We start from the raw sequence: 25,802 nt of genomic DNA, 5'->3' as shown, positions 1-25,802 counted from the left end.
CCTCCCCTGCGCCCGCCCGCCCGCCCGCCACACGCCCCTGCTGCCCCTGCCCCTGCTGCTCATGCCCCTGCCCCTGCTGTTGCTCATTCATGCCCCTGCTGCTGCCCCTGCCCGCACCGCCGGGACAACGCTGGACCACCTCCTGCTTCAGCGGCCCCCAGGCCACTCCAGCTCTCCTCTCAGGCCGCCTCCCCCTGCCCGCAGCCAGGGCGCCTCACCCCGCACCCCCGCATTCTCCTCCTCCCTCCAGGCTCCCGCACCTGGGAAGGCGCCGCCGGCGGACAGGGCTGGGCGGGGTGGGCTTCGGGGGGCGCCTCACACTGCCCAGCCCTGCCCTCCTACGGCTCCGCCTGCCGCTGGGAGCCCTGGCAGCTGACACACGCCCGCACGCCCGCCCGCACGCACCCACGGGGTCCCAGACACCCAGCCCCGGTGGGCCCCGTTGACACCTGGGGCCCCGCGGACGCACCCCCATCCCCCAGCCCACCCCCTCGCCCACCCCCACCCCTTCCCCCACAGCCACCCTCACTCCCACCCACCCAGCAAGCAAGCAAGCAATCAGCCACGCTGGGCACTACGATGGCTCGGGACCTGGGACCGGGCACCCGGGGCCGAGGGCCGTGAGGGAGCCGGGCTCGGCGGGCCACGCCGCACGGCCCACTCCAGCGCACGGGGTCACCCTCACCCACCGACTGATGCACACACGCACGCACAGGCGCACGCAGGGACCCCACGCACTGGCCAGCACGCAGGCAGCAGGCACGCAGTCCTACACCACCCACAGGCCTCGAGACACAGAGGCATTTCGGTCCACAGGGCAGGTTTGCCCACGCCACGGGGGTGGGGTGGGGGCGCCTCGGCATCCCCTACACCCGGGGGGCGGGACTGCTGCGGGCGGTGAGAGGTGTGTCTGCGAGGGCCGGGGAGGGGGCCAACGGGCAGGCGAGTGTGGCGCTGGGCCTCCGGCCAGCCGGCCGGGCCTTGGGATTCTGCCTGAGTCAGGGCTGAGGGTCTTGGCTGTAGGGGTGTTGGGTGTGTGTGTGTGTGTGTGTGTGTGCGCGCGCGCGTGTGAGCGAGGCCAAGAGGGAGAGGGGATACACAGGCAGAGAGAGAGAGAGAGAGTTGTTACCGGCCAGGTGGGTGGGTTGGTGGGTGAGGGGGTCCCTCGGGTGGGCTCTGGCAGGTGGCGTGTAGGCAAGTTTCTCCCCAGGCCTGGCCCAGGACCACTGAGTGTGCATGCGGTGGGCCCTGAGCAGTGGCAAGCCTGGGCTGGCGAGGTGGTGCTGCTGTTGGTGCTGTTGGGGGCTGGCTGCGGGCGCTGTGTGCCCTGGAGGAACACACACGATTGGGGGTGTGGGTGTGGGTGTGGGTGTGGGCAGGTGCCCAGGGAGCCTGCGGGCGGAGGGCAGATCTTGGCGCGCGTGAGTGTGTGCGCGCCTGGCAGAGAAGGTTGGCTGGGGGGCTGTGTGTGTGTGTGGCAGGTGGCTGTGCAGGGTTGGGCGGGCTGGGGCGCTGGCTAGTGTGTGTGGGGCCACACACACAACGGGGTGGCACCGTCGCATGCGGCGGCGGGCGGGTGGGTTGGGGGCGTGGGAGGCGTGTGGCGGAGCGCTGGGACTGCAGCAGCAGGCAGGGGAAGGGACGCTGGGCAGGCCAGAGCAGGCAGGCAGGGTAGCAGGTGGCAGGTGGCAGGGAAAGCAGGCCGGGCTTTTGGCTGGTGGCGTCCCGGAGTGGGGCTGGGTGGGCGAGCGGGCAGGCGGGAAAAGGAGGGAGCGGGCATGGGCCGGGGGCAAAAGCCTACAGCACCCGGTATTCCCAGGCGGTCTCCCATCCAAGTACTAACCAGGCCCGACCCTGCTTAGCTTCCGAGATCAGACGAGATCGGGCGCGTTCAGGGTGGTATGGCCGTAGACGACAGCCACCGCCTCACACACGCTCTTCAGCCTGCTGCCCCAGCTGCCTGCCCGCCACACGCCCCTCCCCTGCGCCCGCCCGCCCGCCCGCCACACGCCCCTGCTGCCCCTGCCCCTGCTGCTCATGCCCCTGCCCCTGCTGTTGCTCATTCATGCCCCTGCTGCTGCCCCTGCCCGCACCGCCGGGACAACGCTGGACCACCTCCTGCTTCAGCGGCCCCCAGGCCACTCCAGCTCTCCTCTCAGGCCGCCTCCCCCTGCCCGCAGCCAGGGCGCCTCACCCCGCACCCCCGCATTCTCCTCCTCCCTCCAGGCTCCCGCACCTGGGAAGGCGCCGCCGGCGGACAGGGCTGGGCGGGGTGGGCTTCGGGGGGCGCCTCACACTGCCCAGCCCTGCCCTCCTACGGCTCCGCCTGCCGCTGGGAGCCCTGGCAGCTGACACACGCCCGCACGCCCGCCCGCACGCACCCACGGGGTCCCAGACACCCAGCCCCGGTGGGCCCCGTTGACACCTGGGGCCCCGCGGACGCACCCCCATCCCCCAGCCCACCCCCTCGCCCACCCCCACCCCTTCCCCCACAGCCACCCTCACTCCCACCCACCCAGCAAGCAAGCAAGCAATCAGCCACGCTGGGCACTACGATGGCTCGGGACCTGGGACCGGGCACCCGGGGCCGAGGGCCGTGAGGGAGCCGGGCTCGGCGGGCCACGCCGCACGGCCCACTCCAGCGCACGGGGTCACCCTCACCCACCGACTGATGCACACACGCACGCACAGGCGCACGCAGGGACCCCACGCACTGGCCAGCACGCAGGCAGCAGGCACGCAGTCCTACACCACCCACAGGCCTCGAGACACAGAGGCATTTCGGTCCACAGGGCAGGTTTGCCCACGCCACGGGGGTGGGGTGGGGGCGCCTCGGCATCCCCTACACCCGGGGGGCGGGACTGCTGCGGGCGGTGAGAGGTGTGTCTGCGAGGGCCAGGGAGGGGGCCAACGGGCAGGCGAGTGTGGCGCTGGGCCTCCGGCCAGCCGGCCGGGCCTTGGGATTCTGCCTGAGTCAGGGCTGAGGGTCTTGGCTGTAGGGGTGTGTGGGGTGTGTGTGTGTGTGTGTGTGTGTGTGTGTGCGCGCGCGCGTGTGAGCGAGGCCAAGAGGGAGAGGGGATACACAGGCAGAGAAAGAGAGAGAGAGAGAGAGAGAGAGAGAGAGAGAGAGAGAGAGAGAGAGTTGTTACCGGCCAGGTGGGTGGGTTGGTGGGTGAGGGGGTCCCTCGGGTGGGCTCTGGCAGGTGGCGTGTAGGCAAGTTTCTCCCCAGGCCTGGCCCAGGACCACTGAGTGTGCATGCGGTGGGCCCTGAGCAGTGGCAAGCCTGGGCTGGCGAGGTGGTGCTGCTGTTGGTGCTGTTGGGGGCTGGCTGCGGGCGCTGTGTGCCCTGGAGGAACACACACGATTGGGGGTGTGGGTGTGGGTGTGGGTGTGGGCAGGTGCCCAGGGAGCCTGCGGGCGGAGGGCAGATCCTGGCGCGCGTGAGTGTGTGCGCGCCTGGCAGAGAAGGTTGGCTGGGGGGCTGTGTGTGTGTGTGGCAGGTGGCAGGGTGCAGGGTTGGGCGGGCTGGGGCGCTGGCTAGTGTGTGTGGGGCCACACACACAACGGGGTGGCACCGTCGCATGCGGCGGCGGGCGGGTGGGTTGGGGGCGTGGGAGGCGTGTGGCGGAGCGCTGGGACTGCAGCAGCAGGCAGGGGAAGGGACGCTGGGCAGGCCAGAGCAGGCAGGCAGGGTAGCAGGTGGCAGGTGGCAGGGTGCAGGGTTGGGCGGGCTTTTGGCTGGTGGCGTCCCGGAGTGGGGCTGGGTGGGCGAGCGGGCAGGCGGGAAAAGGAGGGAGCGGGCATGGGCCGGGGGCAAAAGCCTACAGCACCCGGTATTCCCAGGCGGTCTCCCATCCAAGTACTAACCAGGCCCGACCCTGCTTAGCTTCCGAGATCAGACGAGATCGGGCGCGTTCAGGGTGGTATGGCCGTAGACGACAGCCACCGCCTCACACACGCTCTTCAGCCTGCTGCCCCAGCTGCCTGCCCGCCACACGCCCCTCCCCTGCGCCCGCCCGCCCGCCCGCCACACGCCCCTGCTGCCCCTGCCCCTGCTGCTCATGCCCCTGCCCCTGCTGTTGCTCATTCATGCCCCTGCTGCTGCCCCTGCCCGCACCGCCGGGACAACGCTGGACCACCTCCTGCTTCAGCGGCCCCCAGGCCACTCCAGCTCTCCTCTCAGGCCGCCTCCCCCTGCCCGCAGCCAGGGCGCCTCACCCCGCACCCCCGCATTCTCCTCCTCCCTCCAGGCTCCCGCACCTGGGAAGGCGCCGCCGGCGGACAGGGCTGGGCGGGGTGGGCTTCGGGGGGCGCCTCACACTGCCCAGCCCTGCCCTCCTACGGCTCCGCCTGCCGCTGGGAGCCCTGGCAGCTGACACACGCCCGCACGCCCGCCCGCACGCACCCACGGGGTCCCAGACACCCAGCCCCGGTGGGCCCCGTTGACACCTGGGGCCCCGCGGACGCACCCCCATCCCCCAGCCCACCCCCTCGCCCACCCCCACCCCTTCCCCCACAGCCACCCTCACTCCCACCCACCCAGCAAGCAAGCAAGCAATCAGCCACGCTGGGCACTACGATGGCTCGGGACCTGGGACCGGGCACCCGGGGCCGAGGGCCGTGAGGGAGCCGGGCTCGGCGGGCCACGCCGCACGGCCCACTCCAGCGCACGGGGTCACCCTCACCCACCGACTGATGCACACACGCACGCACAGGCGCACGCAGGGACCCCACGCACTGGCCAGCACGCAGGCAGCAGGCACGCAGTCCTACACCACCCACAGGCCTCGAGACACAGAGGCATTTCGGTCCACAGGGCAGGTTTGCCCACGCCACGGGGGTGGGGTGGGGGCGCCTCGGCATCCCCTACACCCGGGGGGCGGGACTGCTGCGGGCGGTGAGAGGTGTGTCTGCGAGGGCCGGGGAGGGGGCCAACGGGCAGGCGAGTGTGGCGCTGGGCCTCCGGCCAGCCGGCCGGGCCTTGGGATTCTGCCTGAGTCAGGGCTGAGGGTCTTGGCTGTAGGGGTGTTGGGTGTGTGTGTGTGTGTGTGTGTGTGCGCGCGCGCGTGTGAGCGAGGCCAAGAGGGAGAGGGGATACACAGGCAGAGAGAGAGAGAGAGAGTTGTTACCGGCCAGGTGGGTGGGTTGGTGGGTGAGGGGGTCCCTCGGGTGGGCTCTGGCAGGTGGCGTGTAGGCAAGTTTCTCCCCAGGCCTGGCCCAGGACCACTGAGTGTGCATGCGGTGGGCCCTGAGCAGTGGCAAGCCTGGGCTGGCGAGGTGGTGCTGCTGTTGGTGCTGTTGGGGGCTGGCTGCGGGCGCTGTGTGCCCTGGAGGAACACACACGATTGGGGGTGTGGGTGTGGGTGTGGGTGTGGGCAGGTGCCCAGGGAGCCTGCGGGCGGAGGGCAGATCTTGGCGCGCGTGAGTGTGTGCGCGCCTGGCAGAGAAGGTTGGCTGGGGGGCTGTGTGTGTGTGTGGCAGGTGGCTGTGCAGGGTTGGGCGGGCTGGGGCGCTGGCTAGTGTGTGTGGGGCCACACACACAACGGGGTGGCACCGTCGCATGCGGCGGCGGGCGGGTGGGTTGGGGGCGTGGGAGGCGTGTGGCGGAGCGCTGGGACTGCAGCAGCAGGCAGGGGAAGGGACGCTGGGCAGGCCAGAGCAGGCAGGCAGGGTAGCAGGTGGCAGGTGGCAGGGTGCAGGGTTGGGCGGGCTTTTGGCTGGTGGCGTCCCGGAGTGGGGCTGGGTGGGCGAGCGGGCAGGCGGGAAAAGGAGGGAGCGGGCATGGGCCGGGGGCAAAAGCCTACAGCACCCGGTATTCCCAGGCGGTCTCCCATCCAAGTACTAACCAGGCCCGACCCTGCTTAGCTTCCGAGATCAGACGAGATCGGGCGCGTTCAGGGTGGTATGGCCGTAGACGACAGCCACCGCCTCACACACGCTCTTCAGCCTGCTGCCCCAGCTGCCTGCCCGCCACACGCCCCTCCCCTGCGCCCGCCCGCCCGCCCGCCACACGCCCCTGCTGCCCCTGCCCCTGCTGCTCATGCCCCTGCCCCTGCTGTTGCTCATTCATGCCCCTGCTGCTGCCCCTGCCCGCACCGCCGGGACAACGCTGGACCACCTCCTGCTTCAGCGGCCCCCAGGCCACTCCAGCTCTCCTCTCAGGCCGCCTCCCCCTGCCCGCAGCCAGGGCGCCTCACCCCGCACCCCCGCATTCTCCTCCTCCCTCCAGGCTCCCGCACCTGGGAAGGCGCCGCCGGCGGACAGGGCTGGGCGGGGTGGGCTTCGGGGGGCGCCTCACACTGCCCAGCCCTGCCCTCCTACGGCTCCGCCTGCCGCTGGGAGCCCTGGCAGCTGACACACGCCCGCACGCCCGCCCGCACGCACCCACGGGGTCCCAGACACCCAGCCCCGGTGGGCCCCGTTGACACCTGGGGCCCCGCGGACGCACCCCCATCCCCCAGCCCACCCCCTCGCCCACCCCCACCCCTTCCCCCACAGCCACCCTCACTCCCACCCACCCAGCAAGCAAGCAAGCAATCAGCCACGCTGGGCACTACGATGGCTCGGGACCTGGGACCGGGCACCCGGGGCCGAGGGCCGTGAGGGAGCCGGGCTCGGCGGGCCACGCCGCACGGCCCACTCCAGCGCACGGGGTCACCCTCACCCACCGACTGATGCACACACGCACGCACAGGCGCACGCAGGGACCCCACGCACTGGCCAGCACGCAGGCAGCAGGCACGCAGTCCTACACCACCCACAGGCCTCGAGACACAGAGGCATTTCGGTCCACAGGGCAGGTTTGCCCACGCCACGGGGGTGGGGTGGGGGCGCCTCGGCATCCCCTACACCCGGGGGGCGGGACTGCTGCGGGCGGTGAGAGGTGTGTCTGCGAGGGCCGGGGAGGGGGCCAACGGGCAGGCGAGTGTGGCGCTGGGCCTCCGGCCAGCCGGCCGGGCCTTGGGATTCTGCCTGAGTCAGGGCTGAGGGTCTTGGCTGTAGGGGTGTTGGGTGTGTGTGTGTGTGTGTGTGTGTGCGCGCGCGCGTGTGAGCGAGGCCAAGAGGGAGAGGGGATACACAGGCAGAGAGAGAGAGAGAGAGTTGTTACCGGCCAGGTGGGTGGGTTGGTGGGTGAGGGGGTCCCTCGGGTGGGCTCTGGCAGGTGGCGTGTAGGCAAGTTTCTCCCCAGGCCTGGCCCAGGACCACTGAGTGTGCATGCGGTGGGCCCTGAGCAGTGGCAAGCCTGGGCTGGCGAGGTGGTGCTGCTGTTGGTGCTGTTGGGGGCTGGCTGCGGGCGCTGTGTGCCCTGGAGGAACACACACGATTGGGGGTGTGGGTGTGGGTGTGGGTGTGGGCAGGTGCCCAGGGAGCCTGCGGGCGGAGGGCAGATCCTGGCGCGCGTGAGTGTGTGCGCGCCTGGCAGAGAAGGTTGGCTGGGGGGCTGTGTGTGTGTGTGGCAGGTGGCAGGGTGCAGGGTTGGGCGGGCTGGGGCGCTGGCTAGTGTGTGTGGGGCCACACACACAACGGGGTGGCACCGTCGCATGCGGCGGCGGGCGGGTGGGTTGGGGGCGTGGGAGGCGTGTGGCGGAGCGCTGGGACTGCAGCAGCAGGCAGGGGAAGGGACGCTGGGCAGGCCAGAGCAGGCAGGCAGGGTAGCAGGTGGCAGGTGGCAGGGAAAGCAGGCCGGGCTTTTGGCTGGTGGCGTCCCGGAGTGGGGCTGGGTGGGCGAGCGGGCAGGCGGGAAAAGGAGGGAGCGGGCATGGGCCGGGGGCAAAAGCCTACAGCACCCGGTATTCCCAGGCGGTCTCCCATCCAAGTACTAACCAGGCCCGACCCTGCTTAGCTTCCGAGATCAGACGAGATCGGGCGCGTTCAGGGTGGTATGGCCGTAGACGACAGCCACCGCCTCACACACGCTCTTCAGCCTGCTGCCCCAGCTGCCTGCCCGCCACACGCCCCTCCCCTGCGCCCGCCCGCCCGCCCGCCACACGCCCCTGCTGCCCCTGCCCCTGCTGCTCATGCCCCTGCCCCTGCTGTTGCTCATTCATGCCCCTGCTGCTGCCCCTGCCCGCACCGCCGGGACAACGCTGGACCACCTCCTGCTTCAGCGGCCCCCAGGCCACTCCAGCTCTCCTCTCAGGCCGCCTCCCCCTGCCCGCAGCCAGGGCGCCTCACCCCGCACCCCCGCATTCTCCTCCTCCCTCCAGGCTCCCGCACCTGGGAAGGCGCCGCCGGCGGACAGGGCTGGGCGGGGTGGGCTTCGGGGGGCGCCTCACACTGCCCAGCCCTGCCCTCCTACGGCTCCGCCTGCCGCTGGGAGCCCTGGCAGCTGACACACGCCCGCACGCCCGCCCGCACGCACCCACGGGGTCCCAGACACCCAGCCCCGGTGGGCCCCGTTGACACCTGGGGCCCCGCGGACGCACCCCCATCCCCCAGCCCACCCCCTCGCCCACCCCCACCCCTTCCCCCACAGCCACCCTCACTCCCACCCACCCAGCAAGCAAGCAAGCAATCAGCCACGCTGGGCACTACGATGGCTCGGGACCTGGGACCGGGCACCCGGGGCCGAGGGCCGTGAGGGAGCCGGGCTCGGCGGGCCACGCCGCACGGCCCACTCCAGCGCACGGGGTCACCCTCACCCACCGACTGATGCACACACGCACGCACAGGCGCACGCAGGGACCCCACGCACTGGCCAGCACGCAGGCAGCAGGCACGCAGTCCTACACCACCCACAGGCCTCGAGACACAGAGGCATTTCGGTCCACAGGGCAGGTTTGCCCACGCCACGGGGGTGGGGTGGGGGCGCCTCGGCATCCCCTACACCCGGGGGGCGGGACTGCTGCGGGCGGTGAGAGGTGTGTCTGCGAGGGCCGGGGAGGGGGCCAACGGGCAGGCGAGTGTGGCGCTGGGCCTCCGGCCAGCCGGCCGGGCCTTGGGATTCTGCCTGAGTCAGGGCTGAGGGTCTTGGCTGTAGGGGTGTTGGGTGTGTGTGTGTGTGTGTGTGTGTGCGCGCGCGCGTGTGAGCGAGGCCAAGAGGGAGAGGGGATACACAGGCAGAGAGAGAGAGAGAGAGTTGTTACCGGCCAGGTGGGTGGGTTGGTGGGTGAGGGGGTCCCTCGGGTGGGCTCTGGCAGGTGGCGTGTAGGCAAGTTTCTCCCCAGGCCTGGCCCAGGACCACTGAGTGTGCATGCGGTGGGCCCTGAGCAGTGGCAAGCCTGGGCTGGCGAGGTGGTGCTGCTGTTGGTGCTGTTGGGGGCTGGCTGCGGGCGCTGTGTGCCCTGGAGGAACACACACGATTGGGGGTGTGGGTGTGGGTGTGGGTGTGGGCAGGTGCCCAGGGAGCCTGCGGGCGGAGGGCAGATCTTGGCGCGCGTGAGTGTGTGCGCGCCTGGCAGAGAAGGTTGGCTGGGGGGCTGTGTGTGTGTGTGGCAGGTGGCAGGGTGCAGGGTTGGGCGGGCTGGGGCGCTGGCTAGTGTGTGTGGGGCCACACACACAACGGGGTGGCACCGTCGCATGCGGCGGCGGGCGGGTGGGTTGGGGGCGTGGGAGGCGTGTGGCGGAGCGCTGGGACTGCAGCAGCAGGCAGGGGAAGGGACGCTGGGCAGGCCAGAGCAGGCAGGCAGGGTAGCAGGTGGCAGGTGGCAGGGTGCAGGGTTGGGCGGGCTTTTGGCTGGTGGCGTCCCGGAGTGGGGCTGGGTGGGCGAGCGGGCAGGCGGGAAAAGGAGGGAGCGGGCATGGGCCGGGGGCAAAAGCCTACAGCACCCGGTATTCCCAGGCGGTCTCCCATCCAAGTACTAACCAGGCCCGACCCTGCTTAGTTTCCGAGATCAGACGAGATCGGGCGCGTTCAGGGTGGTATGGCCGTAGACGACAGCCACCGCCTCACACACGCTCTTCAGCCTGCTGCCCCAGCTGCCTGCCCGCCACACGCCCCTCCCCTGCGCCCGCCCGCCCGCCCGCCACACGCCCCTGCTGCCCCTGCCCCTGCTGCTCATGCCCCTGCCCCTGCTGTTGCTCATTCATGCCCCTGCTGCTGCCCCTGCCCGCACCGCCGGGACAACGCTGGACCACCTCCTGCTTCAGCGGCCCCCAGGCCACTCCAGCTCTCCTCTCAGGCCGCCTCCCCCTGCCCGCAGCCAGGGCGCCTCACCCCGCACCCCCGCACTCTCCTCCTCCCTCCAGGCTCCCGCACCTGGGAAGGCGCCGCCGGCGGACAGGGCTGGGCGGGGTGGGCTTCGGGGGGCGCCTCACACTGCCCAGCCCTGCCCTCCTACGGCTCCGCCTGCCGCTGGGAGCCCTGGCAGCTGACACACGCCCGCACGCCCGCCCGCACGCACCCACGGGGTCCCAGACACCCAGCCCCGGTGGGCCCCGTTGACACCTGGGGCCCCGCGGACGCACCCCCATCCCCCAGCCCACCCCCTCGCCCACCCCCACCCCTTCCCCCACAGCCACCCTCACTCCCACCCACCCAGCAAGCAAGCAAGCAATCAGCCACGCTGGGCACTACGATGGCTCGGGACCTGGGACCGGGCACCCGGGGCCGAGGGCCGTGAGGGAGCCGGGCTCGGCGGGCCACGCCGCACGGCCCACTCCAGCGCACGGGGTCACCCTCACCCACCGACTGATGCACACACGCACGCACAGGCGCACGCAGGGACCCCACGCACTGGCCAGCACGCAGGCAGCAGGCACGCAGTCCTACACCACCCACAGGCCTCGAGACACAGAGGCATTTCGGTCCACAGGGCAGGTTTGCCCACGCCACGGGGGTGGGGTGGGGGCGCCTCGGCATCCCCTACACCCGGGGGGCGGGACTGCTGCGGGCGGTGGGAGGTGTGTCTGCGAGGGCCAGGGAGGGGGCCAACGGGCAGGCGAGTGTGGCGCTGGGCCTCCGGCCAGCCGGCCGGGCCTTGGGATTCTGCCTGAGTCAGGGCTGAGGGTCTTGGCTGTAGGGGTGTGTGGGGTGTGTGTGTGTGTGTGTGTGTGTGTGTGTGCGCGCGCGCGTGTGATCGAGGCCAAGAGGGAGAGGGGATACACAGGCAGAGAGAGAGAGAGAGAGAGAGAGAGAGAGAGAGTTGTTACCGGCCAGGTGGGTGGGTTGGTGGGTGAGGGGGTCCCTCGGGTGGGCTCTGGCAGGTGGCGTGTAGGCAAGTTTCTCCCCAGGCCTGGCCCAGGACCACTGAGTGTGCATGCGGTGGGCCCTGAGCAGTGGCAAGCCTGGGCTGGCGAGGTGGTGCTGCTGTTGGTGCTGTTGGGGGCTGGCTGCGGGCGCTGTGTGCCCTGGAGGAACACACACGATTGGGGGTGTGGGTGTGGGTGTGGGTGTGGGCAGGTGCCCAGGGAGCCTGCGGGCGGAGGGCAGATCCTGGCGCGCGTGAGTGTGTGCGCGCCTGGCAGAGAAGGTTGGCTGGGGGGCTGTGTGTGTGTGTGGCAGGTGGCAGGGTGCAGGGTTGGGCGGGCTGGGGCGCTGGCTAGTGTGTGTGGGGCCACACACACAACGGGGTGGCACCGTCGCATGCGGCGGCGGGCGGGTGGGTTGGGGGCGTGGGAGGCGTGTGGCGGAGCGCTGGGACTGCAGCAGCAGGCAGGGGAAGGGACGCTGGGCAGGCCAGAGCAGGCAGGCAGGGTAGCAGGTGGCAGGTGGCAGGGTGCAGGGTTGGGCGGGCTTTTGGCTGGTGGCGTCCCGGAGTGGGGCTGGGTGGGCGAGCGGGCAGGCGGGAAAAGGAGGGAGCGGGCATGGGCCGGGGGCAAAAGCCTACAGCACCCGGTATTCCCAGGCGGTCTCCCATCCAAGTACTAACCAGGCCCGACCCTGCTTAGCTTCCGAGATCAGACGAGATCGGGCGCGTTCAGGGTGGTATGGCCGTAGACGACAGCCACCGCCTCACACACGCTCTTCAGCCTGCTGCCCCAGCTGCCTGCCCGCCACACGCCCCTCCCCTGCGCCCGCCCGCCCGCCCGCCACACGCCCCTGCTGCCCCTGCCCCTGCTGCTCATGCCCCTGCCCCTGCTGTTGCTCATTCATGCCCCTGCTGCTGCCCCTGCCCGCACCGCCGGGACAACGCTGGACCACCTCCTGCTTCAGCGGCCCCCAGGCCACTCCAGCTCTCCTCTCAGGCCGCCTCCCCCTGCCCGCAGCCAGGGCGCCTCACCCCGCACCCCCGCATTCTCCTCCTCCCTCCAGGCTCCCGCACCTGGGAAGGCGCCGCCGGCGGACAGGGCTGGGCGGGGTGGGCTTCGGGGGGCGCCTCACACTGCCCAGCCCTGCCCTCCTACGGCTCCGCCTGCCGCTGGGAGCCCTGGCAGCTGACACACGCCCGCACGCCCGCCCGCACGCACCCACGGGGTCCCAGACACCCAGCCCCGGTGGGCCCCGTTGACACCTGGGGCCCCGCGGACGCACCCCCATCCCCCAGCCCACCCCCTCGCCCACCCCCACCCCTTCCCCCACAGCCACCCTCACTCCCACCCACCCAGCAAGCAAGCAAGCAATCAGCCACGCTGGGCACTACGATGGCTCGGGACCTGGGACCGGGCACCCGGGGCCGAGGGCCGTGAGGGAGCCGGGCTCGGCGGGCCACGCCGCACGGCCCACTCCAGCGCACGGGGTCACCCTCACCCACCGACTGATGCACACACGCACGCACAGGCGCACGCAGGGACCCCACGCACTGGCCAGCACGCAGGCAGCAGGCACGCAGTCCTACACCACCCACAGGCCTCGAGACACAGAGGCATTTCGGTCCACAGGGCAGGTTTGCCCACGCCACGGGGGTGGGGTGGGGGCGCCTCGGCATCCCCTACACCCGGGGGGCGGGACTGCTGCGGGCGGTGGGAGGTGTGTCTGCGAGGGCCAGGGAGGGGGCCAACGGGCAGGCGAGTGTGGCGCTGGGCCTCCGGCCAGCCGGCCGGGCCTTGGGATTCTGCCTGAGTCAGGGCTGAGGGTCTTGGCTGTAGGGGTGTGTGGGGTGTTGGGTGTGTGTGTGTGTGTGTGTGTGTGCGCGCGCGCGTGTGAGCGAGGCCAAGAGGGAGAGGGGATACACAGGCAGAGAGAGAGAGAGAGAGAGAGAGAGAGAGAGTTGTTACCGGCCAGGTGGGTGGGTTGGTGGGTGAGGGGGTCCCTCGGGTGGGCTCTGGCAGGTGGCGTGTAGGCAAGTTTCTCCCCAGGCCTGGCCCAGGACCACTGAGTGTGCATGCGGTGGGCCCTGAGCAGTGGCAAGCCTGGGCTGGCGAGGTGGTGCTGCTGTTGGTGCTGTTGGGGGCTGGCTGCGGGCGCTGTGTGCCCTGGAGGAACACACACGATTGGGGGTGTGGGTGTGGGTGTGGGTGTGGGCAGGTGCCCAGGGAGCCTGCGGGCGGAGGGCAGATCCTGGCGCGCGTGAGTGTGTGCGCGCCTGGCAGAGAAGGTTGGCTGGGGGGCTGTGTGTGTGTGTGGCAGGTGGCAGGGTGCAGGGTTGGGCGGGCTGGGGCGCTGGCTAGTGTGTGTGGGGCCACACACACAACGGGGTGGCACCGTCGCATGCGGCGGCGGGCGGGTGGGTTGGGGGCGTGGGAGGCGTGTGGCGGAGCGCTGGGACTGCAGCAGCAGGCAGGGGAAGGGACGCTGGGCAGGCCAGAGCAGGCAGGCAGGGTAGCAGGTGGCAGGTGGCAGGGTGCAGGGTTGGGCGGGCTTTTGGCTGGTGGCGTCCCGGAGTGGGGCTGGGTGGGCGAGCGGGCAGGCGGGAAAAGGAGGGAGCGGGCATGGGCCGGGGGCAAAAGCCTACAGCACCCGGTATTCCCAGGCGGTCTCCCATCCAAGTACTAACCAGGCCCGACCCTGCTTAGCTTCCGAGATCAGACGAGATCGGGCGCGTTCAGGGTGGTATGGCCGTAGACGACAGCCACCGCCTCACACACGCTCTTCAGCCTGCTGCCCCAGCTGCCTGCCCGCCACACGCCCCTCCCCTGCGCCCGCCCGCCCGCCCGCCACACGCCCCTGCTGCCCCTGCCCCTGCTGCTCATGCCCCTGCCCCTGCTGTTGCTCATTCATGCCCCTGCTGCTGCCCCTGCCCGCACCGCCGGGACAACGCTGGACCACCTCCTGCTTCAGCGGCCCCCAGGCCACTCCAGCTCTCCTCTCAGGCCGCCTCCCCCTGCCCGCAGCCAGGGCGCCTCACCCCGCACCCCCGCATTCTCCTCCTCCCTCCAGGCTCCCGCACCTGGGAAGGCGCCGCCGGCGGACAGGGCTGGGCGGGGTGGGCTTCGGGGGGCGCCTCACACTGCCCAGCCCTGCCCTCCTACGGCTCCGCCTGCCGCTGGGAGCCCTGGCAGCTGACACACGCCCGCACGCCCGCCCGCACGCACCCACGGGGTCCCAGACACCCAGCCCCGGTGGGCCCCGTTGACACCTGGGGCCCCGCGGACGCACCCCCATCCCCCAGCCCACCCCCTCGCCCACCCCCACCCCTTCCCCCACAGCCACCCTCACTCCCACCCACCCAGCAAGCAAGCAAGCAATCAGCCACGCTGGGCACTACGATGGCTCGGGACCTGGGACCGGGCACCCGGGGCCGAGGGCCGTGAGGGAGCCGGGCTCGGCGGGCCACGCCGCACGGCCCACTCCAGCGCACGGGGTCACCCTCACCCACCGACTGATGCACACACGCACGCACAGGCGCACGCAGGGACCCCACGCACTGGCCAGCACGCAGGCAGCAGGCACGCAGTCCTACACCACCCACAGGCCTCGAGACACAGAGGCATTTCGGTCCACAGGGCAGGTTTGCCCACGCCACGGGGGTGGGGTGGGGGCGCCTCGGCATCCCCTACACCCGGGGGGCGGGACTGCTGCGGGCGGTGAGAGGTGTGTCTGCGAGGGCCGGGGAGGGGGCCAACGGGCAGGCGAGTGTGGCGCTGGGCCTCCGGCCAGCCGGCCGGGCCTTGGGATTCTGCCTGAGTCAGGGCTGAGGGTCTTGGCTGTAGGGGTGTGTGGGGTGTGTGTGTGTGTGTGTGTGTGTGTGTGTGTGCGCGCGCGCGTGTGAGCGAGGCCAAGAGGGAGAGGGGATACACAGGCAGAGAAAGAGAGAGAGAGAGAGAGAGAGAGAGAGAGAGAGAGTTGTTACCGGCCAGGTGGGTGGGTTGGTGGGTGAGGGGGTCCCTCGGGTGGGCTCTGGCAGGTGGCGTGTAGGCAAGTTTCTCCCCAGGCCTGGCCCAGGACCACTGAGTGTGCATGCGGTGGGCCCTGAGCAGTGGCAAGCCTGGGCTGGCGAGGTGGTGCTGCTGTTGGTGCTGTTGGGGGCTGGCTGCGGGCGCTGTGTGCCCTGGAGGAACACACACGATTGGGGGTGTGGGTGTGGGTGTGGGTGTGGGCAGGTGCCCAGGGAGCCTGCGGGCGGAGGGCAGATCCTGGCGCGCGTGAGTGTGTGCGCGCCTGGCAGAGAAGGTTGGCTGGGGGGCTGTGTGTGTGTGTGGCAGGTGGCAGGGTGCAGGGTTGGGCGGGCTGGGGCGCTGGCTAGTGTGTGTGGGGCCACACACACAACGGGGTGGCACCGTCGCATGCGGCGGCGGGCGGGTGGGTTGGGGGCGTGGGAGGCGTGTGGCGGAGCGCTGGGACTGCAGCAGCAGGCAGGGGAAGGGACGCTGGGCAGGCCAGAGCAGGCAGGCAGGGTAGCAGGTGGCAGGTGGCAGGGAAAGCAGGCCGGGCTTTTGGCTGGTGGCGTCCCGGAGTGGGGCTGGGTGGGCGAGCGGGCAGGCGGGAAAAGGAGGGAGCGGGCATGGGCCGGGGGCAAAAGCCTACAGCACCCGGTATTCCCAGGCGGTCTCCCATCCAAGTACTAACCAGGCCCGACCCTGCTTAGCTTCCGAGATCAGACGAGATCGGGCGCGTTCAGGGTGGTATGGCCGTAGACGACAGCCACCGCCTCACACACGCTCTTCAGCCTGCTGCCCCAGCTGCCTGCCCGCCACACGCCCCTCCCCTGCGCCCGCCCGCCCGCCCGCCACACGCCCCTGCTGCCCCTGCCCCTGCTGCTCATGCCCCTGCCCCTGCTGTTGCTCATTCATGCCCCTGCTGCTGCCCCTGCCCGCACCGCCGGGACAACGCTGGACCACCTCCTGCTTCAGCGGCCCCCAGGCCACTCCAGCTCTCCTCTCAGGCCGCCTCCCCCTGCCCGCAGCCAGGGCGCCTCACCCCGCACCCCCGCATTCTCCTCCTCCCTCCAGGCTCCCGCACCTGGGAAGGCGCCGCCGGCGGACAGGGCTGGGCGGGGTGGGCTTCGGGGGGCGCCTCACACTGCCCAGCCCTGCCCTCCTACGGCTCCGCCTGCCGCTGGGAGCCCTGGCAGCTGACACACGCCCGCACGCCCGCCCGCACGCACCCACGGGGTCCCAGACACCCAGCCCCGGTGGGCCCCGTTGACACCTGGGGCCCCGCGGACGCACCCCCATCCCCCAGCCCACCCCCTCGCCCACCCCCACCCCTTCCCCCACAGCCACCCTCACTCCCACCCACCCAGCAAGCAAGCAAGCAATCAGCCACGCTGGGCACTACGATGGCTCGGGACCTGGGACCGGGCACCCGGGGCCGAGGGCCGTGAGGGAGCCGGGCTCGGCGGGCCACGCCGCACGGCCCACTCCAGCGCACGGGGTCACCCTCACCCACCGACTGATGCACACACGCACGCACAGGCGCACGCAGGGACCCCACGCACTGGCCAGCACGCAGGCAGCAGGCACGCAGTCCTACACCACCCACAGGCCTCGAGACACAGAGGCATTTCGGTCCACAGGGCAGGTTTGCCCACGCCACGGGGGTGGGGTGGGGGCGCCTCGGCATCCCCTACACCCGGGGGGCGGGACTGCTGCGGGCGGTGAGAGGTGTGTCTGCGAGGGCCGGGGAGGGGGCCAACGGGCAGGCGAGTGTGGCGCTGGGCCTCCGGCCAGCCGGCCGGGCCTTGGGATTCTGCCTGAGTCAGGGCTGAGGGTCTTGGCTGTAGGGGTGTGTGGGGTGTGTGTGTGTGTGTGTGTGTGTGTGTGTGTGCGCGCGCGCGTGTGAGCGAGGCCAAGAGGGAGAGGGGATACACAGGCAGAGAAAGAGAGAGAGAGAGAGAGAGAGAGAGAGAGAGAGAGAGAGAGAGTTGTTACCGGCCAGGTGGGTGGGTTGGTGGGTGAGGGGGTCCCTCGGGTGGGCTCTGGCAGGTGGCGTGTAGGCAAGTTTCTCCCCAGGCCTGGCCCAGGACCACTGAGTGTGCATGCGGTGGGCCCTGAGCAGTGGCAAGCCTGGGCTGGCGAGGTGGTGCTGCTGTTGGTGCTGTTGGGGGCTGGCTGCGGGCGCTGTGTGCCCTGGAGGAACACACACGATTGGGGGTGTGGGTGTGGGTGTGGGTGTGGGCAGGTGCCCAGGGAGCCTGCGGGCGGAGGGCAGATCCTGGCGCGCGTGAGTGTGTGCGCGCCTGGCAGAGAAGGTTGGCTGGGGGGCTGTGTGTGTGTGTGGCAGGTGGCAGGGTGCAGGGTTGGGCGGGCTGGGGCGCTGGCTAGTGTGTGTGGGGCCACACACACAACGGGGTGGCACCGTCGCATGCGGCGGCGGGCGGGTGGGTTGGGGGCGTGGGAGGCGTGTGGCGGAGCGCTGGGACTGCAGCAGCAGGCAGGGGAAGGGACGCTGGGCAGGCCAGAGCAGGCAGGCAGGGTAGCAGGTGGCAGGTGGCAGGGAAAGCAGGCCGGGCTTTTGGCTGGTGGCGTCCCGGAGTGGGGCTGGGTGGGCGAGCGGGCAGGCGGGAAAAGGAGGGAGCGGGCATGGGCCGGGGGCAAAAGCCTACAGCACCCGGTATTCCCAGGCGGTCTCCCATCCAAGTACTAACCAGGCCCGACCCTGCTTAGCTTCCGAGATCAGACGAGATCGGGCGCGTTCAGGGTGGTATGGCCGTAGACGACAGCCACCGCCTCACACACGCTCTTCAGCCTGCTGCCCCAGCTGCCTGCCCGCCACACGCCCCTCCCCTGCGCCCGCCCGCCCGCCCGCCACACGCCCCTGCTGCCCCTGCCCCTGCTGCTCATGCCCCTGCCCCTGCTGTTGCTCATTCATGCCCCTGCTGCTGCCCCTGCCCGCACCGCCGGGACAACGCTGGACCACCTCCTGCTTCAGCGGCCCCCAGGCCACTCCAGCTCTCCTCTCAGGCCGCCTCCCCCTGCCCGCAGCCAGGGCGCCTCACCCCGCACCCCCGCATTCTCCTCCTCCCTCCAGGCTCCCGCACCTGGGAAGGCGCCGCCGGCGGACAGGGCTGGGCGGGGTGGGCTTCGGGGGGCGCCTCACACTGCCCAGCCCTGCCCTCCTACGGCTCCGCCTGCCGCTGGGAGCCCTGGCAGCTGACACACGCCCGCACGCCCGCCCGCACGCACCCACGGGGTCCCAGACACCCAGCCCCGGTGGGCCCCGTTGACACCTGGGGCCCCGCGGACGCACCCCCATCCCCCAGCCCACCCCCTCGCCCACCCCCACCCCTTCCCCCACAGCCACCCTCACTCCCACCCACCCAGCAAGCAAGCAAGCAATCAGCCACGCTGGGCACTACGATGGCTCGGGACCTGGGACCGGGCACCCGGGGCCGAGGGCCGTGAGGGAGCCGGGCTCGGCGGGCCACGCCGCACGGCCCACTCCAGCGCACGGGGTCACCCTCACCCACCGACTGATGCACACACGCACGCACAGGCGCACGCAGGGACCCCACGCACTGGCCAGCACGCAGGCAGCAGGCACGCAGTCCTACACCACCCACAGGCCTCGAGACACAGAGGCATTTCGGTCCACAGGGCAGGTTTGCCCACGCCACGGGGGTGGGGTGGGGGCGCCTCGGCATCCCCTACACCCGGGGGGCGGGACTGCTGCGGGCGGTGAGAGGTGTGTCTGCGAGGGCCGGGGAGGGGGCCAACGGGCAGGCGAGTGTGGCGCTGGGCCTCCGGCCAGCCGGCCGGGCCTTGGGATTCTGCCTGAGTCAGGGCTGAGGGTCTTGGCTGTAGGGGTGTTGGGTGTGTGTGTGTGTGTGTGTGTGTGCGCGCGCGCGTGTGAGCGAGGCCAAGAGGGAGAGGGGATACACAGGCAGAGAGAGAGAGAGAGAGTTGTTACCGGCCAGGTGGGTGGGTTGGTGGGTGAGGGGGTCCCTCGGGTGGGCTCTGGCAGGTGGCGTGTAGGCAAGTTTCTCCCCAGGCCTGGCCCAGGACCACTGAGTGTGCATGCGGTGGGCCCTGAGCAGTGGCAAGCCTGGGCTGGCGAGGTGGTGCTGCTGTTGGTGCTGTTGGGGGCTGGCTGCGGGCGCTGTGTGCCCTGGAGGAACACACACGATTGGGGGTGTGGGTGTGGGTGTGGGTGTGGGCAGGTGCCCAGGGAGCCTGCGGGCGGAGGGCAGATCTTGGCGCGCGTGAGTGTGTGCGCGCCTGGCAGAGAAGGTTGGCTGGGGGGCTGTGTGTGTGTGTGGCAGGTGGCTGTGCAGGGTTGGGCGGGCTGGGGCGCTGGCTAGTGTGTGTGGGGCCACACACACAACGGGGTGGCACCGTCGCATGCGGCGGCGGGCGGGTGGGTTGGGGGCGTGGGAGGCGTGTGGCGGAGCGCTGGGACTGCAGCAGCAGGCAGGGGAAGGGACGCTGGGCAGGCCAGAGCAGGCAGGCAGGGTAGCAGGTGGCAGGTGGCAGGGTGCAGGGTTGGGCGGGCTTTTGGCTGGTGGCGTCCCGGAGTGGGGCTGGGTGGGCGAGCGGGCAGGCGGGAAAAGGAGGGAGCGGGCATGGGCCGGGGGCAAAAGCCTACAGCACCCGGTATTCCCAGGCGGTCTCCCATCCAAGTACTAACCAGGCCCGACCCTGCTTAGCTTCCGAGATCAGACGAGATCGGGCGCGTTCAGGGTGGTATGGCCGTAGACGACAGCCACCGCCTCACACACGCTCTTCAGCCTGCTGCCCCAGCTGCCTGCCCGCCACACGCCCCTCCCCTGCGCCCGCCCGCCCGCCACACGCCCCTGCTGCCCCTGCCCCTGCTGCTCATGCCCCTGCCCCTGCTGTTGCTCATTCATGCCCCTGCTGCTGCCCCTGCCCGCACCGCCGGGACAACGCTGGACCACCTCCTGCTTCAGCGGCCCCCAGGCCACTCCAGCTCTCCTCTCAGGCCGCCTCCCCCTGCCCGCAGCCAGGGCGCCTCACCCCGCACCCCCGCATTCTCCTCCTCCCTCCAGGCTCCCGCACCTGGGAAGGCGCCGCCGGCGGACAGGGCTGGGCGGGGTGGGCTTCGGGGGGCGCCTCACACTGCCCAGCCCTGCCCTCCTACGGCTCCGCCTGCCGCTGGGAGCCCTGGCAGCTGACACACGCCCGCACGCCCGCCCGCACGCACCCACGGGGTCCCAGACACCCAGCCCCGGTGGGCCCCGTTGACACCTGGGGCCCCGCGGACGCACCCCCATCCCCCAGCCCACCCCCTCGCCCACCCCCACCCCTTCCCCCACAGCCACCCTCACTCCCACCCACCCAGCAAGCAAGCAAGCAATCAGCCACGCTGGGCACTACGATGGCTCGGGACCTGGGACCGGGCACCCGGGGCCGAGGGCCGTGAGGGAGCCGGGCTCGGCGGGCCACGCCGCACGGCCCACTCCAGCGCACGGGGTCACCCTCACCCACCGACTGATGCACACACGCACGCACAGGCGCACGCAGGGACCCCACGCACTGGCCAGCACGCAGGCAGCAGGCACGCAGTCCTACACCACCCACAGGCCTCGAGACACAGAGGCATTTCGGTCCACAGGGCAGGTTTGCCCACGCCACGGGGGTGGGGTGGGGGCGCCTCGGCATCCCCTACACCCGGGGGGCGGGACTGCTGCGGGCGGTGAGAGGTGTGTCTGCGAGGGCCGGGGAGGGGGCCAACGGGCAGGCGAGTGTGGCGCTGGGCCTCCGGCCAGCCGGCCGGGCCTTGGGATTCTGCCTGAGTCAGGGCTGAGGGTCTTGGCTGTAGGGGTGTGTGGGGTGTGTGTGTGTGTGTGTGTGTGTGTGTGTGCGCGCGCGCTTGTGAGCGAGGCCAAGAGGGAGAGGGGATACACAGGCAGAGAAAGAGAGAGAGAGAGAGAGAGAGAGAGAGAGAGAGAGAGAGTTGTTACCGGCCAGGTGGGTGGGTTGGTGGGTGAGGGGGTCCCTCGGGTGGGCTCTGGCAGGTGGCGTGTAGGCAAGTTTCTCCCCAGGCCTGGCCCAGGACCACTGAGTGTGCATGCGGTGGGCCCTGAGCAGTGGCAAGCCTGGGCTGGCGAGGTGGTGCTGCTGTTGGTGCTGTTGGGGGCTGGCTGCGGGCGCTGTGTGCCCTGGAGGAACACACACGATTGGGGGTGTGGGTGTGGGTGTGGGTGTGGGCAGGTGCCCAGGGAGCCTGCGGGCGGAGGGCAGATCCTGGCGCGCGTGAGTGTGTGCGCGCCTGGCAGAGAAGGTTGGCTGGGGGGCTGTGTGTGTGTGTGGCAGGTGGCAGGGTGCAGGGTTGGGCGGGCTGGGGCGCTGGCTAGTGTGTGTGGGGCCACACACACAACGGGGTGGCACCGTCGCATGCGGCGGCGGGCGGGTGGGTTGGGGGCGTGGGAGGCGTGTGGCGGAGCGCTGGGACTGCAGCAGCAGGCAGGGGAAGGGACGCTGGGCAGGCCAGAGCAGGCAGGCAGGGTAGCAGGTGGCAGGTGGCAGGGAAAGCAGGCCGGGCTTTTGGCTGGTGGCGTCCCGGAGTGGGGCTGGGTGGGCGAGCGGGCAGGCGGGAAAAGGAGGGAGCGGGCATGGGCCGGGGGCAAAAGCCTACAGCACCCGGTATTCCCAGGCGGTCTCCCATCCAAGTACTAACCAGGCCCGACCCTGCTTAGCTTCCGAGATCAGCCGAGATCGGGCGCGTTCAGGGTGGTATGGCCGTAGACGACAGCCACCGCCTCACACACGCTCTTCAGCCTGCTGCCCCAGCTGCCTGCCCGCCACACGCCCCTCCCCTGCGCCCGCCCGCCCGCCCGCCACACGCCCCTGCTGCCCCTGCCCCTGCTGCTCATGCCCCTGCCCCTGCTGTTGCTCATTCATGCCCCTGCTGCTGCCCCTGCCCGCACCGCCGGGACAACGCTGGACCACCTCCTGCTTCAGCGGCCCCCAGGCCACTCCAGCTCTCCTCTCAGGCCGCCTCCCCCTGCCCGCAGCCAGGGCGCCTCACCCCGCACCCCCGCATTCTCCTCCTCCCTCCAGGCTCCCGCACCTGGGAAGGCGCCGCCGGCGGACAGGGCTGGGCGGGGTGGGCTTCGGGGGGCGCCTCACACTGCCCAGCCCTGCCCTCCTACGGCTCCGCCTGCCGCTGGGAGCCCTGGCAGCTGACACACGCCCGCACGCCCGCCCGCACGCACCCACGGGGTCCCAGACACCCAGCCCCGGTGGGCCCCGTTGACACCTGGGGCCCCGCGGACGCACCCCCATCCCCCAGCCCACCCCCTCGCCCACCCCCACCCCTTCCCCCACAGCCACCCTCACTCCCACCCACCCAGCAAGCAAGCAAGCAATCAGCCACGCTGGGCACTACGATGGCTCGGGACCTGGGACCGGGCACCCGGGGCCGAGGGCCGTGAGGGAGCCGGGCTCGGCGGGCCACGCCGCACGGCCCACTCCAGCGCACGGGGTCACCCTCACCCACCGACTGATGCACACACGCACGCACAGGCGCACGCAGGGACCCCACGCACTGGCCAGCACGCAGGCAGCAGGCACGCAGTCCTACACCACCCACAGGCCTCGAGACACAGAGGCATTTCGGTCCACAGGGCAGGTTTGCCCACGCCACGGGGGTGGGGTGGGGGCGCCTCGGCATCCCCTACACCCGGGGGGCGGGACTGCTGCGGGCGGTGAGAGGTGTGTCTGCGAGGGCCAGGGAGGGGGCCAACGGGCAGGCGAGTGTGGCGCTGGGCCTCCGGCCAGCCGGCCGGGCCTTGGGATTCTGCCTGAGTCAGGGCTGAGGGTCTTGGCTGTAGGGGTGTGTGGGGTGTGTGTGTGTGTGTGTGTGTGTGTGTGTGCGCGCGCGCGTGTGAGCGAGGCCAAGAGGGAGAGGGGATACACAGGCAGAGAAAGAGAGAGAGAGAGAGAGAGAGAGAGAGAGAGAGAGAGAGAGAGAGTTGTTACCGGCCAGGTGGGTGGGTTGGTGGGTGAGGGGGTCCCTCGGGTGGGCTCTGGCAGGTGGCGTGTAGGCAAGTTTCTCCCCAGGCCTGGCCCAGGACCACTGAGTGTGCATGCGGTGGGCCCTGAGCAGTGGCAAGCCTGGGCTGGCGAGGTGGTGCTGCTGTTGGTGCTGTTGGGGGCTGGCTGCGGGCGCTGTGTGCCCTGGAGGAACACACACGATTGGGGGTGTGGGTGTGGGTGTGGGTGTGGGCAGGTGCCCAGGGAGCCTGCGGGCGGAGGGCAGATCCTGGCGCGCGTGAGTGTGTGCGCGCCTGGCAGAGAAGGTTGGCTGGGGGGCTGTGTGTGTGTGTGGCAGGTGGCAGGGTGCAGGGTTGGGCGGGCTGGGGCGCTGGCTAGTGTGTGTGGGGCCACACACACAACGGGGTGGCACCGTCGCATGCGGCGGCGGGCGGGTGGGTTGGGGGCGTGGGAGGCGTGTGGCGGAGCGCTGGGACTGCAGCAGCAGGCAGGGGAAGGGACGCTGGGCAGGCCAGAGCAGGCAGGCAGGGTAGCAGGTGGCAGGTGGCAGGGTGCAGGGTTGGGCGGGCTTTTGGCTGGTGGCGTCCCGGAGTGGGGCTGGGTGGGCGAGCGGGCAGGCGGGAAAAGGAGGGAGCGGGCATGGGCCGGGGGCAAAAGCCTACAGCACCCGGTATTCCCAGGCGGTCTCCCATCCAAGTACTAACCAGGCCCGACCCTGCTTAGCTTCCGAGATCAGACGAGATCGGGCGCGTTCAGGGTGGTATGGCCGTAGACGACAGCCACCGCCTCACACACGCTCTTCAGCCTGCTGCCCCAGCTGCCTGCCCGCCACACGCCCCTCCCCTGCGCCCGCCCGCCCGCCCGCCACACGCCCCTGCTGCCCCTGCCCCTGCTGCTCATGCCCCTGCCCCTGCTGTTGCTCATTCATGCCCCTGCTGCTGCCCCTGCCCGCACCGCCGGGACAACGCTGGACCACCTCCTGCTTCAGCGGCCCCCAGGCCACTCCAGCTCTCCTCTCAGGCCGCCTCCCCCTGCCCGCAGCCAGGGCGCCTCACCCCGCACCCCCGCATTCTCCTCCTCCCTCCAGGCTCCCGCACCTGGGAAGGCGCCGCCGGCGGACAGGGCTGGGCGGGGTGGGCTTCGGGGGGCGCCTCACACTGCCCAGCCCTGCCCTCCTACGGCTCCGCCTGCCGCTGGGAGCCCTGGCAGCTGACACACGCCCGCACGCCCGCCCGCACGCACCCACGGGGTCCCAGACACCCAGCCCCGGTGGGCCCCGTTGACACCTGGGGCCCCGCGGACGCACCCCCATCCCCCAGCCCACCCCCTCGCCCACCCCCACCCCTTCCCCCACAGCCACCCTCACTCCCACCCACCCAGCAAGCAAGCAAGCAATCAGCCACGCTGGGCACTACGATGGCTCGGGACCTGGGACCGGGCACCCGGGGCCGAGGGCCGTGAGGGAGCCGGGCTCGGCGGGCCACGCCGCACGGCCCACTCCAGCGCACGGGGTCACCCTCACCCACCGACTGATGCACACACGCACGCACAGGCGCACGCAGGGACCCCACGCACTGGCCAGCACGCAGGCAGCAGGCACGCAGTCCTACACCACCCACAGGCCTCGAGACACAGAGGCATTTCGGTCCACAGGGCAGGTTTGCCCACGCCACGGGGGTGGGGTGGGGGCGCCTCGGCATCCCCTACACCCGGGGGGCGGGACTGCTGCGGGCGGTGAGAGGTGTGTCTGCGAGGGCCGGGGAGGGGGCCAACGGGCAGGCGAGTGTGGCGCTGGGCCTCCGGCCAGCCGGCCGGGCCTTGGGATTCTGCCTGAGTCAGGGCTGAGGGTCTTGGCTGTAGGGGTGTTGGGTGTGTGTGTGTGTGTGTGTGTGTGCGCGCGCGCGTGTGAGCGAGGCCAAGAGGGAGAGGGGATACACAGGCAGAGAGAGAGAGAGAGAGTTGTTACCGGCCAGGTGGGTGGGTTGGTGGGTGAGGGGGTCCCTCGGGTGGGCTCTGGCAGGTGGCGTGTAGGCAAGTTTCTCCCCAGGCCTGGCCCAGGACCACTGAGTGTGCATGCGGTGGGCCCTGAGCAGTGGCAAGCCTGGGCTGGCGAGGTGGTGCTGCTGTTGGTGCTGTTGGGGGCTGGCTGCGGGCGCTGTGTGCCCTGGAGGAACACACACGATTGGGGGTGTGGGTGTGGGTGTGGGTGTGGGCAGGTGCCCAGGGAGCCTGCGGGCGGAGGGCAGATCTTGGCGCGCGTGAGTGTGTGCGCGCCTGGCAGAGAAGGTTGGCTGGGGGGCTGTGTGTGTGTGTGGCAGGTGGCTGTGCAGGGTTGGGCGGGCTGGGGCGCTGGCTAGTGTGTGTGGGGCCACACACACAACGGGGTGGCACCGTCGCATGCGGCGGCGGGCGGGTGGGTTGGGGGCGTGGGAGGCGTGTGGCGGAGCGCTGGGACTGCAGCAGCAGGCAGGGGAAGGGACGCTGGGCAGGCCAGAGCAGGCAGGCAGGGTAGCAGGTGGCAGGTGGCAGGGTGCAGGGTTGGGCGGGCTTTTGGCTGGTGGCGTCCCGGAGTGGGGCTGGGTGGGCGAGCGGGCAGGCGGGAAAAGGAGGGAGCGGGCATGGGCCGGGGGCAAAAGCCTACAGCACC

At 71.3% G+C, this 25,802-nt stretch overlaps 12 non-coding genes across 12 annotated transcripts; all 12 read right to left on the bottom strand.

The window, feature by feature from the left end:
• Nucleotides 1-1,794: 1,794 nt before the first annotated feature.
• LOC131478926 (5S ribosomal RNA) lies at nucleotides 1,795-1,913 on the bottom strand. The gene has a single exon (XR_009244658.1). It is a non-coding gene; the product is annotated as a 5S ribosomal RNA (ribosomal RNA).
• A 1,906-nt stretch (nucleotides 1,914-3,819) lies between these two features.
• Nucleotides 3,820-3,938, bottom strand: LOC131478925 (5S ribosomal RNA). Its single transcript, XR_009244657.1, has one exon. It is a non-coding gene; the product is annotated as a 5S ribosomal RNA (ribosomal RNA).
• A 1,860-nt stretch (nucleotides 3,939-5,798) lies between these two features.
• Nucleotides 5,799-5,917, bottom strand: LOC131478924 (5S ribosomal RNA). Its single transcript, XR_009244656.1, has one exon. It is a non-coding gene; the product is annotated as a 5S ribosomal RNA (ribosomal RNA).
• A 1,859-nt stretch (nucleotides 5,918-7,776) lies between these two features.
• LOC131478923 (5S ribosomal RNA) lies at nucleotides 7,777-7,895 on the bottom strand. Its single transcript, XR_009244655.1, has one exon. It is a non-coding gene; the product is annotated as a 5S ribosomal RNA (ribosomal RNA).
• Nucleotides 7,896-9,757: 1,862 nt separating this feature from the next.
• LOC131478927 (5S ribosomal RNA) lies at nucleotides 9,758-9,876 on the bottom strand. The gene has a single exon (XR_009244659.1). It is a non-coding gene; the product is annotated as a 5S ribosomal RNA (ribosomal RNA).
• Nucleotides 9,877-11,762: 1,886 nt separating this feature from the next.
• On the bottom strand, nucleotides 11,763-11,881 carry LOC131478922 (5S ribosomal RNA). The gene has a single exon (XR_009244654.1). It is a non-coding gene; the product is annotated as a 5S ribosomal RNA (ribosomal RNA).
• Nucleotides 11,882-13,766: 1,885 nt separating this feature from the next.
• LOC131478932 (5S ribosomal RNA) lies at nucleotides 13,767-13,885 on the bottom strand. The gene has a single exon (XR_009244664.1). It is a non-coding gene; the product is annotated as a 5S ribosomal RNA (ribosomal RNA).
• Nucleotides 13,886-15,778: 1,893 nt separating this feature from the next.
• LOC131478931 (5S ribosomal RNA) lies at nucleotides 15,779-15,897 on the bottom strand. The gene has a single exon (XR_009244663.1). It is a non-coding gene; the product is annotated as a 5S ribosomal RNA (ribosomal RNA).
• A 1,901-nt stretch (nucleotides 15,898-17,798) lies between these two features.
• On the bottom strand, nucleotides 17,799-17,917 carry LOC131478930 (5S ribosomal RNA). Its single transcript, XR_009244662.1, has one exon. It is a non-coding gene; the product is annotated as a 5S ribosomal RNA (ribosomal RNA).
• Nucleotides 17,918-19,777: 1,860 nt separating this feature from the next.
• LOC131478929 (5S ribosomal RNA) lies at nucleotides 19,778-19,896 on the bottom strand. The gene has a single exon (XR_009244661.1). It is a non-coding gene; the product is annotated as a 5S ribosomal RNA (ribosomal RNA).
• Nucleotides 19,897-21,787: 1,891 nt separating this feature from the next.
• On the bottom strand, nucleotides 21,788-21,906 carry LOC131478928 (5S ribosomal RNA). The gene has a single exon (XR_009244660.1). It is a non-coding gene; the product is annotated as a 5S ribosomal RNA (ribosomal RNA).
• Nucleotides 21,907-23,810: 1,904 nt separating this feature from the next.
• Nucleotides 23,811-23,929, bottom strand: LOC131478921 (5S ribosomal RNA). Its single transcript, XR_009244653.1, has one exon. It is a non-coding gene; the product is annotated as a 5S ribosomal RNA (ribosomal RNA).
• Between the last annotated feature and the right edge of the window lie 1,873 nt (nucleotides 23,930-25,802).

The sequence above is a fragment of the Ochotona princeps genome, unplaced genomic scaffold, assembly GCF_030435755.1.
Source record: "Ochotona princeps isolate mOchPri1 unplaced genomic scaffold, mOchPri1.hap1 HAP1_SCAFFOLD_5405, whole genome shotgun sequence".
NCBI classification, from domain to species: domain Eukaryota; kingdom Metazoa; phylum Chordata; class Mammalia; order Lagomorpha; family Ochotonidae; genus Ochotona; species Ochotona princeps.
The sequence above is the reverse complement of the archived record's forward strand: the minus strand, read 5'-3'. Positions and strand labels throughout refer to the sequence as shown.